The following is an 18,992-nucleotide window of genomic DNA, read 5'->3' as shown; positions in this document are numbered from 1 at the left end:
CAGCGACGGGGAGCGGTTGCCTTTTACGTGAGCCGGTGCTCCGTGGACGTGATGCACGTGAACCGGCTCTGCTCTTTTCAGTTACCGATGGTACTACAGGGAGTAAATGCCGCTCACGAATGGAAACGGGTCGACGAGCCAGGATAACTGCTGCGCATGCATAAAACTAAAACTAAAAATGAATGGATACGACCGACAAAGGAATCGGATGCTACCATTTTGTTTTTCTTGAAAGTGGATACTGCCATTTTCATGAGACATCTTTCCCTATTTTCTTTTTTAGAAACATGTTCGCATGAGGATCTATTAACCAAACCAGCAACACGCACCTCTTAAAGAAAATACAAAATGATCATAGTTCTTTCGATCTGGAAGGGGCAATATAGCGGTACTCAAAGCCACAGATGGCGAAGACTGATGCAGGCGTGTTGGATGAACATGTGTGTCCTTATTTTTTCGGCGCCGGAGCAAAGAAGTGGGGGAACAGCATGGTGATGATTATGCTGTGGTTAAAGATGAGGACCTGCTAGGGTCTGGATGCAGATTACTGTGTTGTAGGAGTCTCCTCGTAAGATTCATGAATGATGACATAGAGCTCCGGAGGTCTTCATATTTTGTTGGTTGTTTTAAAGTGCTCTTTGTTATTCTGGTTGTTTATGCGTGTGCTAGGGTGTGCTTGTTAAGGTTAAGAACTTTGTATTATGTCATGATTTGAATACAAGCATACTTTAAAAAAATGATAATAAGAAAAGGTTCGCTCTCTAGTATGTACGTTCTGGCGCGAACACAACGCCACCTCGCCGATGATGTAATTGTTCGCTCCAGATCCCTCAAGGAGCGAACGGCTCCGATTCTAGTCTTTGTACTACATAGCATGCATCCTCTTGGCATATTCACTTTACTATCTCCCCTCGGACCCATATTTTCAGATGGCAACTTCTTGTGTTTTTGTCCAATTGAATCCTAAACAAGTGGCTATCTAGAACACGACAAATTCTATTTTTTTACATGTCAAGTATATCAGCTATAGCATGGCATTTTGTGTGTGTTTTTGTTAGACTTTTACAAATACCAACTCGCTTGTATTATGACAGTTCTCTATGTTGTACCATGACAGTTTCATGTTCAGAAAGTGAGTCGATGACAGACAACCGCCGCTGCCTCCATCGCCGAATCCAGCCAGTGGGTTTTATCACAGTTGGGAAGTCATCAAGGCCATGGTCCCGCCGAACTAACTTTCAAAAGAAGAAACCATCGAAGTCGTTAGCGCCGAAAGATCCACAAATACAAGATCACAACCTCTGAAAAAGCTTACACGCTTCACGCTAGCACTCGAGGGTGCATCAAGTCGATGAAAGTACATAATGCAACTTATAAAGCTTGCCTCTATTATCCAAATATGCTCAATAAAATAATTAAAATCACAAAAACATATACTATACCATAGAAAATATTGTGGGGAAAAAGAAGACATTATTGGTGTCCACTTTTGTAGAACTAAGAGGGCATAGTACGAGATTTATCATGAAAGTGAGGATAACTTTTAAAGGCCTAACCAAATTCACGAGCCATCCAGGGGTGGAGCTAGGCTAGCACCGGACCCCGGGCCTGCTTCATTACTACAATGCTTAACAATGTACAAAATGCTACGGTTAACAAAGGAATAAATCCTCACGACGAAGTAGCTTCCTTTACAGTCATCAACCAAACCGAATCGAGATATGCCCATTACGTTCCCGTTACAAGCGTAATGTAATTCCCTTACCGTTTACATTACCACTCTCTAACCAAACACCTCCTTAGTGACAAGTTAGATGTTAGTACAAGTTTTTTTCTTATCAATCATGTTAGTGCAAGCTTGGTTTGTAGGCTATATAAAAGTGACTTAAAAATGTTTCCATTTTTGTTGTAAGGCATGAAAGCAAAAGTGTTATTTGATTGAGCTATTCAGATGCTAAGCTAGGAGCCTATGAACTTGACCAAGTTGAAAGAGAAATTCAAAAGGCTTACCAACCTCAGGGCGCTGTGATGAGTTAAGGGCATGTACAATTGTAGCATATGGGTACGGATGCCCCATGAGAAAAAATAGTTTGAGACATTTATATTAAATTTTTCTCTCCAATGCAAGTTACCACTAGTGAACATCATCAAAGAATAGAAAAAAAAACTCTAGTACACATGTATCTCTACTCTTCACTTCAACCTTTTTAGCTTTTACAGCGGACCACATTTTTTCTCTCCAAACACCCGCCTTCCGCAGAGGATCCCGCTTTTTCATCTGAACCTATTTTTCATGGCATCCGATCTTACAAGGCATGCGAAGCATCAATCTGAGGCTATGCATTGTACATGCCCTAATAAAACTTGGCATAATTGTCTCAAAAAAGAAAAGCATCCCGTAGGGTAGTAGTACTTTATGCGTTTTGATTACGCTCGGACGCTAAATTTAAAATTAACCAGTTGATCCGGATGAAGTGCAACATCACAGGGTTCGCCATTTGCCATCATCTGGCTGCGCCCCTGTCCACGTCGCCGGCGGTGTTAGTACTTTGTCCCACGAAGACCGGGCGCACGACGGAACGAAAGCAGGGCCGGGTCCGGGGCGCCACCACGGCCACGCCCATACGCCGGGGTGTCCGTCCCGCGCCGGCACGTGGGGAAGCCCCTTTGATTAGCTGTTTCGCGTGCAAACGCCAGCGCGCCTCCGTCCGTCGACTTCCACCGAAGGGCGCCGGCCGGTAAAGCAGCCGATCCGTGCGTCCCCAAAAATAGCCGTGCTTTCACTAGCACCGTTGCTACTCTCGGGTCGGTTATATCTGAGATCAGTAGCTGCTACACTACGGATCCACTCTAACCGCATAAGATGGCGAGCTTGATCATCTTTCCTCAAAAGCGGAAAGTTTCGGCTTTTGAGCTGGTACGGATGGCGAGCTACTAACCACCGTGGGGCGGGGCAGCACCGCACCGCACCGCACCTAGATTACTTGTTGCCGGCCAGCGTCAATCATCACACGAGGATCGTAGTATCCCGTCAGCCGCCGGCGAGCGGTGGACGGTCGCCACCACGGACAGCTGCGATCCAGCCCGGAGAAATCCGACGACCGACGACAGGCGACCCGAGCCCATCGACGCACCACATGTCTACTCTACCACGACGGGCCAGCTCCGTTAACCTCCGCCATTGCTGCCGCCTGCACACGAGATCTGAGGCTTTACTAGTAGAGTACTCCATCCTTTCCGGTTTATAAAACTCAATTAAAAAATCTCATCAACCAAGATAGATGATGAGTCGTGAAATATTTTTTGTAGTTTGCAAAACACTGAATTAATGCTCTTGTTTTCCTTAAAAAATTATGTTTACAAATGCATTAATTGCAATGCATGCATGCATAAAGTGCATGCATTGGTCAGTTTTCTCTTAATACTTGCATGCAATGATTTAATGCACCTTGAAGTCTGAACATATGATGGAGAACAACCAAATTGAGCCTTATAAAATAAAAAAACTAAAATTTTGAGATAAACTCTATAAACCGGAAAGGAGGGAGTACTAGCTAGGCGCCACTGGAGATTAGTTAGTGAGAAGCTTCATTGGTTAATCGGCATGGATATTTAATCCTGATGGATGGCTGCCTGGCCAGTGGCCCGATCAGTGCAGTACGACAGGACGGACAGTGAGGCTGCCGCCAGTGACAGCTGCGGAGGCTTCGGCCCCAAGCCTGCTGATCGACCTCGATTATTATTCCCCCGGGGCCGGCCAGGCCGGACGGATCATTGCGTTCGCGATGCCGCTAGCCGCTGCTGCTGCAACTTGGCAGTATTTAAACTAGCCAAGAAAGTTCGTTTGGTGGCTATAATTGCACTACATCATCCACTAGAGGGTTCTTGACCGGGCAATTCGCGATGGGGACGACGGATTCCTTCCTCGCGGGCACTTGTTTATGCACAAGGGGCGGCGTCGGCCGCTCTGCTCCGGTGGATTTCTGGATTGCTGCACTGGCCCTACTCCTGTAGCTCACGCTGTGGGGGTCTCTAGGGATCCTTTCATGCATGTGCGCAGGGTCGATCGAGATTCGAGAGGCGGCTTGTATCTGGCATTTTGGGCAACAAATGAGTGCGTCGCTCTTCAGATTATGTACATTTTTTAATTTCACAAAGATTTATTTATTTATTTTGCAAGGAAACAAGACTAAAGATTTAACTGTTGGTCGCGGACATATTTTCCTTTCCATCACGAAAATGCGGCCATTGTTAAACCCTTGAATAAATCCGACGACTAAGTTTCTACTCTCTTCCAAGATCCACCAGCCCGTGGCTTCTCTTCCCCTCTAGTGGCTGGTGGCACGGAAGAGAATCTCAGTATCTTGACTTTGACTAGTAGTTTAAGTTAGGTTCTTTTCCGGGCTTCAATCCTCCTTGAATTCGTCCATCGGGACAGAGTCGCCGGGTCTCCGGCGTAGACTCGTACCGTCTCCTTGGGACGAGGATGTTAGAGATTCTCGCCGTGCGTGTGCGACGGTTAGGGTGCCCATGTGCTTTGGATTGATTCAAGGGTTTAACGACGACGACTAAGGCTCCATGGCGCTGGTCCTTAGGGACACGTGCACAAAGACTTTCCAGATGTCATTTTTTTCATTGACAAGATCGAGACGACCCCGTATGGAAGCGGCTACAACGGTGCATCAGTGGCTCATTATGATGGCGGTAGTGGTCGTTCAGTGGTCTAGAGACTTCAATGTATTTTTTTATGTTTGGAGTGCTTGTACTTCCAGTGGACATTTATAGTAGATCACAATATTCTGCAGAGAAAACCAAGACTAAATATTTGTATTTATCATTGATACCGATGAAGTATGAAAGAAAAATAATGTTACAGATTGATGTCACTACGCAACTCATGCACTCTAGCAATGCAAACTAGGGAAACCAACAAGGGCTTTGATGTGAATGATTGTCGCGGAAGAGGGAGATAGAGATATCAGAAGGGAGGGCAACACTATGACCAAGAGGATAATTGTGTCTCATCCACAACTGAAGTGGATCATCATCTAGGACACACCAAAACCATCACAAGTCTTGGGACCCATGTCATGTGCAAAAACTCACGCCAACCCCAATGCCACGCTCAACCTGAGTCTATGGCTCTTACCACCCTACGGTCAAAATTCAAAACCTTATGGCACCATGATGTGCTCAGTGGCCTATGTCGCAACTTCTACTCATTGATCATCCACATGCAACACTGATATGTTCATTTTGCACGATAAATCCAGAATGTAAAGTTGTCAATTCACATTGCTATTGGATCATCATTGAGCATATTTTATTAAGGATTTGCATTCAGTTGTAAATTACATTGGGCGATTACTAGAGCACTGCAAAACAGAGAAATAATGAAGATTGTACATTTTCTGTTTTTTCTAAAAAGAGGGATGGTGTTGAAAACGAGCCCCATGGTAAGGACCATGGTACCTCGCGCCCAATGGCACACCCAATGAAGGGTGTGCGGATACCAAGTGCCCCCCTTTGAACCGGGGTGTCCTTTTTGCCTACGTGCATGTCTCCCTCGAAAACTTTATGTTTGCTTTCGACGGATTTCCTAAGGCAGTGGCAGAATGAAGGATCCCTTCCTTTGTCACGGAGGAGTTGTTGCCGTTTCCGCCATCTCGGTGGGGGAATTCGTCATTGTCATTGTCGCCACCAACACCAAGGCAATGTGGGGGAGAATCTTCTCCATCCCCATCTTCATCAACAATGCCATGTCCACCTCCATCTTCAATGCCATACATATAATGCAACCATTATAGATCGAAGTAATCACTTTCTGGTTGTTATGTCTTTGTAATTGATAGGTGACATGTGTTTATTTGGTGGAGTATATATACATTCATGTTGTATCACATACCAGCACGTCCATGTACATGCTTACGCTTGTGAATGGTGAGTAATTACATTCTTGAGGACATATAAGAGCTCCAGTTGATGTATATCATGTGAATTTGCTAATAGAACTGTGGTGCGTTTAAATGTTATGGTGTAAGTCTCTAGTGGTAGTGTGATAACGATGACTTCATGCTACTTCATCATGTATGGGCCTATAGGATACACTATGTTGTAATGAAATGAGGAGCGACGGGCAGAGTGACAAAAAATGTTTTCCAAATCTTGGATTTACAACACAGGTGGCAAATGGGATACTGCACTACTAAAACTATGATTATGTTTTACCTTAATTATTTCCAATAGATAGCCGGGTTGGACATTGGTATATAATCTAAAGAACATACGAATGAATGGTTTTGTGGCAAGTTAATCTTTGGCTCCACTCATGTGAGAACAAGCAAACTACCTTCCAAAAATAAATTATTACGAAATTTATTAGCTAGGTACTCTAACCATCCATGAGAATGTATGTAGTTTATTAACGTGATCACTGACTTATCCTTAAAGCTACGCCAAGAACTAGACAATCTCTAAACTCAATTCACATTAATCGTTATTTATTTATTTATTTGCAGCCACCTATTATACTAAAAATAAACTATTACTTTATCCATCAATTGTAGTTGTTCTGTGATGTTTTCGTAAACCAAATCATTCTCGCTCCTTGTTATGTTTGACACTATTACTTACTAGCTACAAATGACCCCTACACTTGTGGGTATCGCACTACGACGAGTAGGAAGGACCAAGATCCGAATATAAGGTTTGCAAGGAGTTCATGACATCAAAGTGCCACTATCTCCCCGCCCGAAGATGAACCCTAGGGAGTTCCCTTGGGAACAAAGGGAAGGGCTAAAATAATGACACCTTGGAAGATACGATGCTTGTAGGCATCACCCTCATAGTAGTCGGCCAATGCAGAGCAAAGCCTTTCACTAGGGCCCAAACTTCCCATAACCAAGATGGGGTGGCTGAAGGAAATATGCCCTAGAGGCAATAATTAAGTTGTTATTTATATTTCCTTATATCATGGTAAATGTTTATTATTCATGCTAGAATTGTATTAATTGGAAACTTAGTACATGTGTGAATACATAGATAAACAGAGTGTCATTAGTTTGCCTATACTTGACTAGCTCGTTGAATCAATGATGGTTATGTTTCCTAACCATAGACATGAGTTGTCATTTGATTAACGGGATCACATCATTAGATAATGATGTGATTGACTTGACCCATTCCGTTAGCTTAGCACGATGATCGTTTAGTTTGTTGCTACTGCTTTCTTCATGACTTATACATGTTCCTCTGACTATGAGATTATGCAACTCCTGAATACCGGAGGAACACTTTGTGTGCTACCAAACGTCACAACGTAACTGGGTGATTATAAACGTGCTCTACAAGTGTCTCCGATGATACTTGTTGAGTTGGCATAGATCGAGATTAGGATTTGTCACTCCGATTGTCGAAGAGGTATCTCTGGACTCTCTCGGTAATGAACATCACTATAAGTCTTGCAAGCAAAGTGATTAATGAGTTAGTTGCGGGATGATGCATTACGGAACGAGTAAAGAGACTTGCCGGCAACAATATTGAACTAGGTATAGAGATACCAACGATCGAATCTCGAGCAAGTAACATACCGATGACAAAGGGAACAATGTATGTTGTTATGCAGTTTGACCGAGAAAGATCTTCGTAGAATATGTGGGAGTCAATATGAGCATCCAGGTTCCGCTATTGGTTATTAACCGGAGACGAGTCTCGTTCATGTCTACATAGTTCTCGAACCCGTAGGGTCCGCACGCTTAACGTTCGATAATATGAGTTTATGTTTTTTGATGTACCGAAGGTAGTTCGGAGTCCCGGATGAGATCGGGGACATGACGAGGAGTCTCGAAATGGTTGAGACGTAAAGATCGATATATTGGACGACTATATCCGGACATCGGAAAGGTTCCGAGTGATTCGAGTATTTTTCGGAGTACCAGAGAGTTACCGGAATTCGTCGGGGAGTATATGGGCCTTATTGGGCTTTAGGGGAAAGAGAGAGGGGATGCTGCACGCCCCCCAAGGCTTAGTCCGAATTGGACTAGGGGGAGGGGCGGTGCCCCCTCCTTCCTTCTCTTCTCTTTTCCCTTTCCTTCTCTCCTACTCCTACTACATGGAAGGGGGGGGGGATCCTACTCCCGGTGGGAGTAGGACTCCCCTTGGGGCGCGCCTAGGAGGGCCGGCCTCTCCCCCTCCTCCACTCCTTAATATATGTGGCCAGGGGGCACCCCATAGACACACAAGTTGATCAGTTGATCTTTTAGCCGTGTGCGGTGCCCCCCTCCACCATGATCCACTTCGGTCATATCGTAGCGGTGCTTAGGTGAAGCCCTGAGTCGGTAGCATCATCATCACCGTCATCACGTCATCATGCTGACGGAACTCTCCCTGGAAGCTCTGCTGGATCGGAATTCGTGGGACGTCAGTAAGCTGAACGTGTGCTGAACTCGAAGGTGCCGTACGTTCGGTACTTGGATCGTGAAGACGTACGACTACATCAACCACGTTCTCATAACGCTTCCGCTTACGGTCTACGAGGGTACGTAGATGATACTCTCCCCTTTCATTGCTATGCATCACCATGATCTTGCGTGTGCGTAAGAATTTTTTTGAAATTACTACGTTCCCCAACAGTGGCATCTGAGCCAGGTTTATGCATAGATGTTATATGCACGAGTAGAACACAAGTGAGTTGTGGGCAATACAAGTCATACTGCTTACCAGCATGTCATACTGCTTACCAGCATGTCATACTTTGGTTCGGCAGTATTGTTGGATGAAGCGACCCGAACCAACTTTACGCGTACGCTTACGCGAGACTGGTTCTACCGACGTGCTTTGCACACAGGTGGCTGGCGGGTGTCAGTTTCTCCAACTTTAGTTGAACTGAGTGTGACTACATCCGGTCCATGTTGAAGGTTAAAACAACACTAACTTGATGAAATATCGTTGTGGTTTTTGATGCGTAGGTAAGAACGATTCTTGCTTAGCCCGTAGCAGCCACGTAAAACTTGCAACAACAAAGTAGAGGACGTCTAACTTGTTTTTACAGGGCATGTTGTGATGTGATATGGTCAAGACATGATGAGATATAAATTGTTGTATGAGATGATCATGTTTTGTTAAAGTTATCGACAACTGGTAGAAGCCTTATGGCTGTCTCTTTATTGCATAAGATGCAAGTGTCATGTAAGTGCTTTACTTTATCGCTATGCGATAGCAATAGTTGCAAAAGCAATAGTTGGCGAGACGACCATGTGACGACACATTGATAGAGATCAAGATGATGGAGATCAAGGTGTCATGCCGGTGACGATAGAGATCATGACGGCACTTTGGAGATGGAGATCAAAGGCGCAAGATGATCATGGCCATATCATGTCACATATTTTGATTGCATGTGATGTTTATCCTTTATGCATCTTATTTTGCTTGGTTCGACGGTAGCATTATAAGATGATCTCTCACTAAATTTCAAGGTACAAGTGTTCTCCCTGAGTATGCCCCGTTGCCAAAGTTCGTCGTCCGGAGACACCACGTGATGATCGGGTGTGATAAGCTCTACGTTCACATACAACGGGTGCAAACTAGTTTTGTACACGCGAAATACTCGGGTTAAACTTGACGAGCCTAGCATATGCAGATATGGTCTCGAAACACTAGAGACAAAAGGTCGAGCGTGAATCATATAGTAGATATAATCAACATAGTGATGTTCACCATTGAAAACTACTCCATCTCACGTGATGATCGGACATGGTTTAGTTGATTTGGATCACGTGATCATTTAGATGACTAGAGGGATGTCTATCTAAGTGGGAGTTCTTAAGTAATATGATTAATTGAACTTTAATTTATCATGAACTTAGTCCTGATAGTATTTGCATAACTATGTTGTAGATCAATAGCTCGCGATGTAGCTCCCCATTTATTTTTGATATGTTCCTAGAGAAAATAAAGTTGAAAGATGTTAGTAGCAATGATGCGGATTGGATCCATGATCTGAGGATTATCCTCATTGCTGCACAGAAGAATTATGTCCTTGATGCACCGCTAGGTGACAAACCTATTGTAGGAGCAGATGCACACGTTATAAACGTTTGACAAAGCTCGATATGATGACTACTTAATAGTTTAGTGCACCATGCTTTATGGCTTAGAACCATGACTTCAAAAATGTTTTTGAACGCCACGGAACATATAAGATGTTCTAAGAGTTGAAATTGGTATTTCATACTCATGCCCGTGTCGAGAGGTATGAGACCTTTGACAGTATTTTTCCTACAAGATGGAGGAGAATAGCTCAGCTAGTGAGCATGTGCTCAGAATGTCTGAGTACTACAATCACTTGAATCAAGTGGGAGTTAATCTTCGAGATAAGATAGTGATTGATAGAGTTCTCTAGTCACTATCACCAAGTTACTAGAACTTCGTGATGAACTATAATATGCAAGGTATAATGTAAACGATTCCCAAAGCTCTTTGCGATGCTGAAATCGGCGAAGCTAGAAATCAAGAAAAAGCATCAAGTGTTGATGGTTGACAAGACCACTAGTTTCAAGTAAAAGGGTAAGGGAAAGAAAGGGAACTTCAAGAAGAATGGCAAGCAAGTTGCCACTCCCATGAAGAAGCCCAAAGCTAGACCCAAGCCTGAAACTGAGTGCTTCTACTGCAAAGGAAATGGTCACTGGAAGTGGAACTGCCCTAGATACTTGGCGGATAAGAAGGATGGCAAAGTGAACAAAGGTATATTTGATATACATGTTATTGATGTGTAATTTACTAGTGTTTATAGCAAACCCCTCGATATTTGATACTAGTTCAGTTGCTAAGAGTAGTAACTCGAAACGGGAGTTGCAAAATAAACAAAGACTAGTTGAGGACGAGGTGACGATGTGTATTGGAAATGATTCCAAGGTTGATAAGATCACCATCGCACACTCCCTTTATCTTCGGGATTAGTGTTGAACCTAAAATAAATGTTATTTGGTGTTTGCGTTGAGCATAATATGATTGGATCATGTTTATTGCAAAACAATTATTCATTTAAGTCAAATAATAATTGTTATTCTGTTTACATGAATAAAACCTTCTGTGGTCATACACCCAAGGTGAATGGTTTATTAAATCTTGATCATAGTGATACACATATTCATAATATTGAAGCCAAAAGATGCAAAGTTAATAATGATAGTGTAACCTATTTGTGGCACTGCCGTTTAGGTCATATTGGTGTAAAGTGCATGAAGAAACTCCATGTTGATGGACGTTTGGAATCACTTGATGCTTGCGAACCATGCCTGATGGGCAAGATGACTAAGACTCCATTCTCCGGAACAATGGAGCAAACAACTGACTTATTTGAAATAATATATAGTGATGTATGCGATCCGATAAGTGTTGAGGCTCGCGGCGGGTATCGTTATTTTCTGACCTTCACAGATGATTTGAGCAGATATGGGTATATCTACTTGATGAAACATAACTCTGAAACATTTGAAAAGTTCAAAGAATTTTAGAGTGAAGTGGAAAATCATCGTAACAAGAAAATGAAGTTTCTACGATCTGATCACGGAGGCGAATATTTGAGTTACGAGTTTGGTCTTCATTTGAAACAACGTGAAATAGTTTCGCAACTCACGCCACTTGGAACACCACAACATGATGGTGTGTCCGAATGTTGTAATCGTACTTTATTAGATATGGTGCGATCTATGATGTCTCTTACCGGTTTACCACTATCGTTTTGGGGTTATGCATTAAAGACAGCTGCATTCACGTTAAATAGGGCACCATCTAAATCCGTTGAGATGACACCGTATGAACTATGGTTTGGCAAGAACCAAAGCTATCGTTTCTCAAAGTTTGGGGTTGCGATGCTTATGTGAAAAAAGTTTCAAACTGATAAGCTCGAGCCCAAATCGGAGTAGTGCGTCTTCATAGGATACCCAAAAGAAACTGTTGGGTACACCTTCCATCACAGACCCGAAGGCAAGATATTTTGTTGCTAAGAATGGATCTTTCTAGAGAAGGAGTTTCTCTTGAAAGAAATGAGTGGGAGGAAAGTTGAACTTGATGAGGTAATTGTACCTTCTCCCGAATTGGAAAGTAGTTCATCACAAAAATCAGTTCCAGTGATTCCTACACCAATTAGTGAGGAAGCTAACAATGATGAACATGAAACTTCAGATCAAGTTACTACCGAACCTCGTAGGCCAACCAGAGTACGATCCGCACCAGAGTGGTACAGTAATCCTGTTCTGGAAGTCATGTTACTAGACCATGACAAACCTACGAACTATGAGGAAGCGATGATGAGCCCAGATTCCGCAAAATGGCTCGAGGCCATGAAATCTGAGATGGGATCCATGTATGAGAACAAAGTATGTACTTTGATTGACTTGCTCGATGATCGGTGAGTCATTGAGAATAAATGGATTTTCAAGAGGAAGACGGACACTGATAGTAGTGTTACTATCTACAAAGCTCAAATTGTCGCAAAAAGTTTTCGACAAGTTCAAGGTGTTGACTACGATGAGATTTTCTCACTCATATCGATGCTTAAAAGTATGTCTGAATCATGTTAGCACTTGCTGCATTTTATGAAATCTGGCAAATGGATGTCAAAACTGCATTCCTTAATGGATTTCTTAAAGAAGAGTTGTATATGATGTGACAATAAGGTTTTGTCAATCCTAAAGGTGCTAACAAAGTGTGCAAGCTCCAGCGATCCATGTATGGACTGGTGCAAGCATCTCGGAGTTGGAATATATACTTTGATAAAATGATCAAAGCATATGGTTTTATACAGACTTGCGATGAAGCCTGTATTTACAAGAAAGTGAGTGGGAGCACTACAACATTTCTGATAAGTATATGTGAATGACATATTGTTGATCAAAAATAATGTATAATTTTCTGGAAAGCATAAAGGAGTATTTGAAAAGTGTTTTTCAAAAAAAGACCTCAGTGAAGCTACTTACATATTGAGCATCAAGATCTATAGAGATAGATCAAGACGCTTGATATATTTTCAATGAGTACATACCTTGGCAAGATTTTGAAGTAGTTCAAAATGGAACAGTCAGAGAAGGAGTTCTTGCCTGTGTTGAAAGGTGTGAAGTTGAGTAAAGACTCAAAACCCGACCACGACAGAAAATAGAAAGAGAATGAAAAGTCATTCCCTATGTCTCAGTCATAGGTTCTATAAAGTATGCCATGCTGTGTACCAGGCCTATTGTGTACCTCACCATAAGTTTGGCAAGAGGGTACAATAGTGATCTAGGAGTGGATCACTGGACAGCGGTCAAAAATGTCCTCAATGGAATAAGGAAATGTTTCTCGGTTATGAAGGTGACAAATAGTTCGTCGTAAAGAGTTACGTCGATGCAAGCTTTAACACCGATCTGGATGACTCTAAGTCTCGATCTAGATACATATTAAAAGTGGGAGCAATTAGCTAGAGTAGCTCCGTGCAAAGCATTGTCGACATAGAAAATTTGCAAAATACATACGACTCTAAATATGGCAGACCCGTTGACTAAATTTCTCTCACAAGCAAAACATGATCACTCTTTGGGTGTTAATCACATAGCGATGTGAACTAGATTATCAAATCTAGTAAACCCTTTTTGGTGTTAGTCACATGGAGATGTGAACTAATCACATAAAGATATGAACTATTTATGTTAAATCACATGACGATGTGAACTACATTATTGACTCTAGTGCAAGTGGGAGACTGAAGGAAATATGCCCTAGAGGCAATAATAAAGTTGTTATTTATATTTATTTATATCATGATAAATGTTTATTATTCATGCTAGAATTGTATTAACCAGAAAATTAGTACATGTGTGAATACATAGACAAACAGAGTGTCACTAGTTTGCCTCTACTTGACTAGCTCATTGAATCAATGATGGTTATGTTTCCTAACTATAGACATGAGTTGTCATTTGATTAACGGGATCACATCATTATAGAATTATGTGATTGACTTGACCCATTCCGTTAGCTTAGCACGATGATCGTTTAGTTTGTTGCTACTGCTTTCTTCATGACTTATACATGTTCCTCTGACTATGAGATTATGCAACTCCCGAATACCGGAGGAACACTTTGTGTGCTATCAAACATCACATAACTGGGTGGTTATAAAGGTGCTCTATAGGTGTCTCGGATGGTACTTGTTGAGTTGGCATAGATCGAGATTAGGATTTGTCACTCCGATTGTCGGAGAGGTATCTCTGGGCCCTCTCGGTAATGCACATCACTATAAGCCTTGCAAGCAATGTGACTAATGAGTTAGTTGCGGGATGATGCATTACAGAATGAGTAAAGAGACTTGCCGGTAACAAGATTGAACTAGGTATAGAGATACCAACGATCGAATCTCGGGCAAGTAACATACCGATGACAAAGGGAACAATGTATGTTGTTATGCGGTTTGACCGATAAAGATCTTCGTGGAATATGTGGGAGCCAATATGATCATCTAGGTTTCGCTATTGGTTATTGACCGGAGACGAGTCTCGGTCATGTCTACATAGTTCTCGAACCCGTAGGGTCCGCACACTTAACGTTCGGTAATATGAGTTTATGTGTTTTGATGTACCGAAGGTAGTTCAGAGTCCCGGATGAGATCGGGGACACGACGAGGAGTCTCGAAATGGTCGAGACGTAAAGATCGATATATTGGACGACTATATTCGGACATCGGAAAGGTTCCGAGTGATTCAGGCATTTTTCGGAGTACCGGAGAGTTACCGAAATTCGCCGGGGAGTATATGGGCCTTATTGGGCTTTAGGGGAAAGAGAGAGGGGAGGCTGCGTGCCTCCCAAGGTTTAGTCTGAATTGGACTAGGGGAAGGGGCGGCGCCCCCTCCTTCCTTCTCTTCTCTTTTCCCTTTCCTTCTCTCCTACTCCTACTACATGGAGGGGGGGGGGGATCCTACTCCCGATGGGAGTAGGACTCTCCTTGGGGCGCACCTAGGAGGGCCGGCCTATCCCCCTCCTCCACTCCTTTATATACGTGGCCAAGAGGCACCCCATAGACACACAAGTTGATTAGTTGATCTTTTAGCCGTGTGCAGTGCCCCCTCCACCATAATCCACCTCGGTCATATCGTAGCGGTGCTTAGGCGAAGCCCTGCATCGGTAGCATCATCATCATCGTCATCACGCCGTGGTGCTGACAAAAGTCTCCCTCGAAGCTCTACTGGATCGGAGTTCATGGGACGTCACCGAGTTGAACGTGTGATGAACTCGGAGGTGCCGTACGTTCGGTACTTGGATCGGTCGGATCGTGAAGACGTACGACTACATCAACCGTGATCTCATAACGCTTCCGCTTACGGTCTACAAGGGTACGTAGATGATACTCTCCCCTCTCGTTGCTATGCATCACCATGATCTTGCTTGCGCGTAGGATTTTTTCTGAAATTACTATGTTCCCCAACAGTGTCCATGGACAACAACACCTAGGTATGACAGCCAACTCGTCGCCCACATGAACAAGGAGGACACCTGACATCCTTGCCCACTGCCAATGCGAAGCAACAAACTCTTTACAAGGTCCTCCTTCCCGACACATAACTGTTATCAATCACAACACACGTTGATCGAAAATCCCACTAGACATGCAACCACTATGGCTCATCCACAACCAGCAGACATTGACGCCTCCTCGTCTGATAGCGATACACACCATCACATATTTGGGTGTAGAGGCCCTACATTTTGCCAAATCAAGTTTTCATGCACCCCAAACTCACTGTTGGAAATATGCCCTAGAGGCAATAATAAAAGGATTATTATTGTATTTCCTTGTTCATGATAATTGTCTTTTATTCATGCTATAATTGTGTTATCCGGAAATCATAATACATGTGTGAATACATAGACACCAACATGTCCCTAGTAGGCCTCTAGTTGACTAGCTCGTTGATCAACAGATAGTCATGGTTTCCTGACTATGGACATTGGATGTCATTGATAACGAGATCACATCATTAGGAGAATGATGTGATGGACAAGACCCGATCCTAAACATAGCACAAGATCGTATAGTTCATTTGCTAGAGTTTTTTCAATGTCAAGTATCTTTTCCTTAGACCATGAGATCGTGTAACTCCCGGATGCCGTAGGAGTGCTTTGGGTGTACCAAACGTCACAACGTAACTGGGTGACTATAAAGGTATACTACGGGTATCTCCGAAAGTGTCTGTTGGGTTGACACGGATCAAGACTGGGATTTGTCACTCCGTATAACGGAGAGGTATCTCTGGGCCCACTCGGTAATGCATCATCATAATGAGCTCAAAGTGACCAAGTGTCTGGTCACGGGATCATGCATTACGGTACGAGTAAAGTGACTTGCCGGTAACGAGATTGAACAAGGTATTGGGATACCGACGATCGAATCTCGGGCAAGTAACGTACCGATTGACAAAGGGAATTGTATACGGGGTTGCTTGAATCCTCGACATCGTGGTTCATCCGATGAGGTCATCGAGGAGCATGTGGGAGCCAACATGGGTATCCAGATCCCGCTGTTGGTTATTGACCGGAGAGCCATCTCGGTCATGTCTACATGTCTCCCGAACCCGTAGGGTCTACACACTTAAGGTTCGGTGACGCTAGGGTTGTAGAGATATAATATGCAGTAACCCGAAAGTTGTTCGGAGTCCCGGATGAGATCCCAGACGTCACGAGGAGTTCCGGAATGGTCCGGAGGTGAAGAATTATATATAGGGAGTGCAGTTTCGGCCATCGGGAGAGTTTTGGGGGTCACCGGTATTGTACCGGGACCACCAGAAGGGTCCCGAGGGTCCACCGGGTGGGGCCACCCATCCCGAAGGGCCCCATGGGCCAAAGTGGGGAGAGGAACCAGCCCATAGTGGGCTGGTGCGCCCCCTTGGCCCACCCCATGCGCCTAGGGTTGGGAACCCTAGGGTGGGGGGGGGGGCGCCCCACCTGGCTTGGGGGGCACTCCACCCCTTGGCCGCCGCCCCCCTAGGAGATCCCATCTCCTAGGGCCGGCGCACCCCCTAGGGGGCCTATATAAAGGGGGGGAGGGAGGGGGCAGCCACACCCGTTGAGTCTTGGCGCCTCCCTCTCCCCTGCTACACCTCTCCCTCTCACAGTAGAACGGCGAAGCCCTGCTACGGTGACCCCTGCATCCACCACCACGCCGTCGTGCTGCTAGATCTTCATCAACCTCTCCTTCCCCTTGCTGGATCAAGAAGGAGGAGACGTCACGCTGACCATACGTGTGTTGAACACGGAGGTGCCATCCGTTCAGCGCTAGGATCTCCGGTGATTTGGATCACGTCGAGTACAACTTCCTCATTCCCGTTCTTTGAACGCTTCCGCGCGTGATCTACAAAGGTATGTAGATGCAATCTGATCACTCGTTGCTAGATGAAATCATAGATGGATCTTGGTGAAACCGTAGGAAATTTTTTGTTTTCTGCAACGTTCCCCAACAGTGGCATCATGAGCTAGGTCTATGCGTAGTTCTCTTTGCACGAGTAGAACACAATTTGTTGTGGGCGTAGATGTTGTCAACTTTCTTGCCGCTACTAGTCTTATTTTGCTTCAGCAGTATTGTGGGATGAAGCGGCCCGGACCAACCTTACACGTACGCTTACGTGAGACCGGTTCCACCGACTGACATGCACTAGTTGCATAAGGTGGCTGGCGGGTGTCTGTCTCTCCCACTTTAGTTGGAGCGGATTCGATGAAAAGGGTCCTTATGAAGGGTAAATAGAAGTTGACAAATCACGTTGTGGCTTTCACGTAGGTAAGAAAACGTTCTTGCTAGAACCCTATTGCAGCCACGTAAAACTTGCAACAACAATTAGAGGACGTCTAACTTGTTTTTGCAGCAAGTGTTTTGTGATGTGATATGGCCAAAGTTGTGATGAATGATGAATGATATATATGTGATGTATGAGATGTTCATGCTATTGTAATAGGAATCACGACTTGCATGTCGATGAGTATGACAACCGGCAGGAGCCATAGGAGTTGTCTTTATTTTTTGTATGACCTGCGTGTCATTGAGAAACGCCATGTAAATTACTTTACTTTATTGCTAAACGTGTTAGCCATAGTAGTAGAAGTAATAGTTGGCGAGCAACTTCATGGAGACACGATGATGGAGATCATGATGATGGAGATCATGGTGTCATGCCGGTGACAAGATGATCATGGAGCCCCAAGATGGAGATCAAAGGAGCTATGTGATATTGGCCATATCATGTCACTATTATTATTTGATTGCATGTGATGTTTATCATGTTTTTGCATCTTGTTTACTTAGAATGACGGTAGTAAATAAGATGATCCCTCATAATAATTTCAAGAAAGTGTTCCCCTAACTGTGCACCGTTGCGACAGTTCGTTGTTTTCGAAGCACCATGTGATGATCGGGTGTGATAGATTCCAACGTTCACATACAACGGGTGTAAGACAGATTTACACATGCAAACACTTAGGTTGACTTGACGAGCCTAGCATGTACAGACATGGCCTCGGAACACAGAAGACCGAAAGGTCGAGCATGAGTCGTATAGAAGATACGATCAACATGAAGATGTTCACGATGTTGACTAGTCCGTCTCACGTGATGATCGGACACGGCCTAGTTAACTCGGATCATGTTATACTTAGATGACTGGAGGGATGTCTATCTGAGTGGGAGTTCATTGAATAATTTGATTTAGATGAACTTAATTATCATGAACTTAGTCTAAAATCTTTACAACATGTATTGTAGATCAAATGGCCAACGTTGTCCTCAACTTCAACGCGTTCCTAGAGAAAACCAAGCTGAAAGACGATGGCAGCAACTATACGGACTGGGTCCGGAACCTGAGGATCATCCTCATAGCTGCCAAGAAAGATTATGTCCTACAAGCACCGCTAGGTGAAGCACCTGTTCTCCCTGCAGAACAAGACGTTATGAACGCTTGGCAGACACGTACCGA

This window comes from Triticum aestivum, chromosome 2A (genome assembly GCF_018294505.1).
Source record: "Triticum aestivum cultivar Chinese Spring chromosome 2A, IWGSC CS RefSeq v2.1, whole genome shotgun sequence".
Taxonomy (NCBI): domain Eukaryota; kingdom Viridiplantae; phylum Streptophyta; class Magnoliopsida; order Poales; family Poaceae; genus Triticum; species Triticum aestivum.
The sequence above is the reverse complement of the archived record's forward strand: the minus strand, read 5'-3'. Positions refer to the sequence as shown.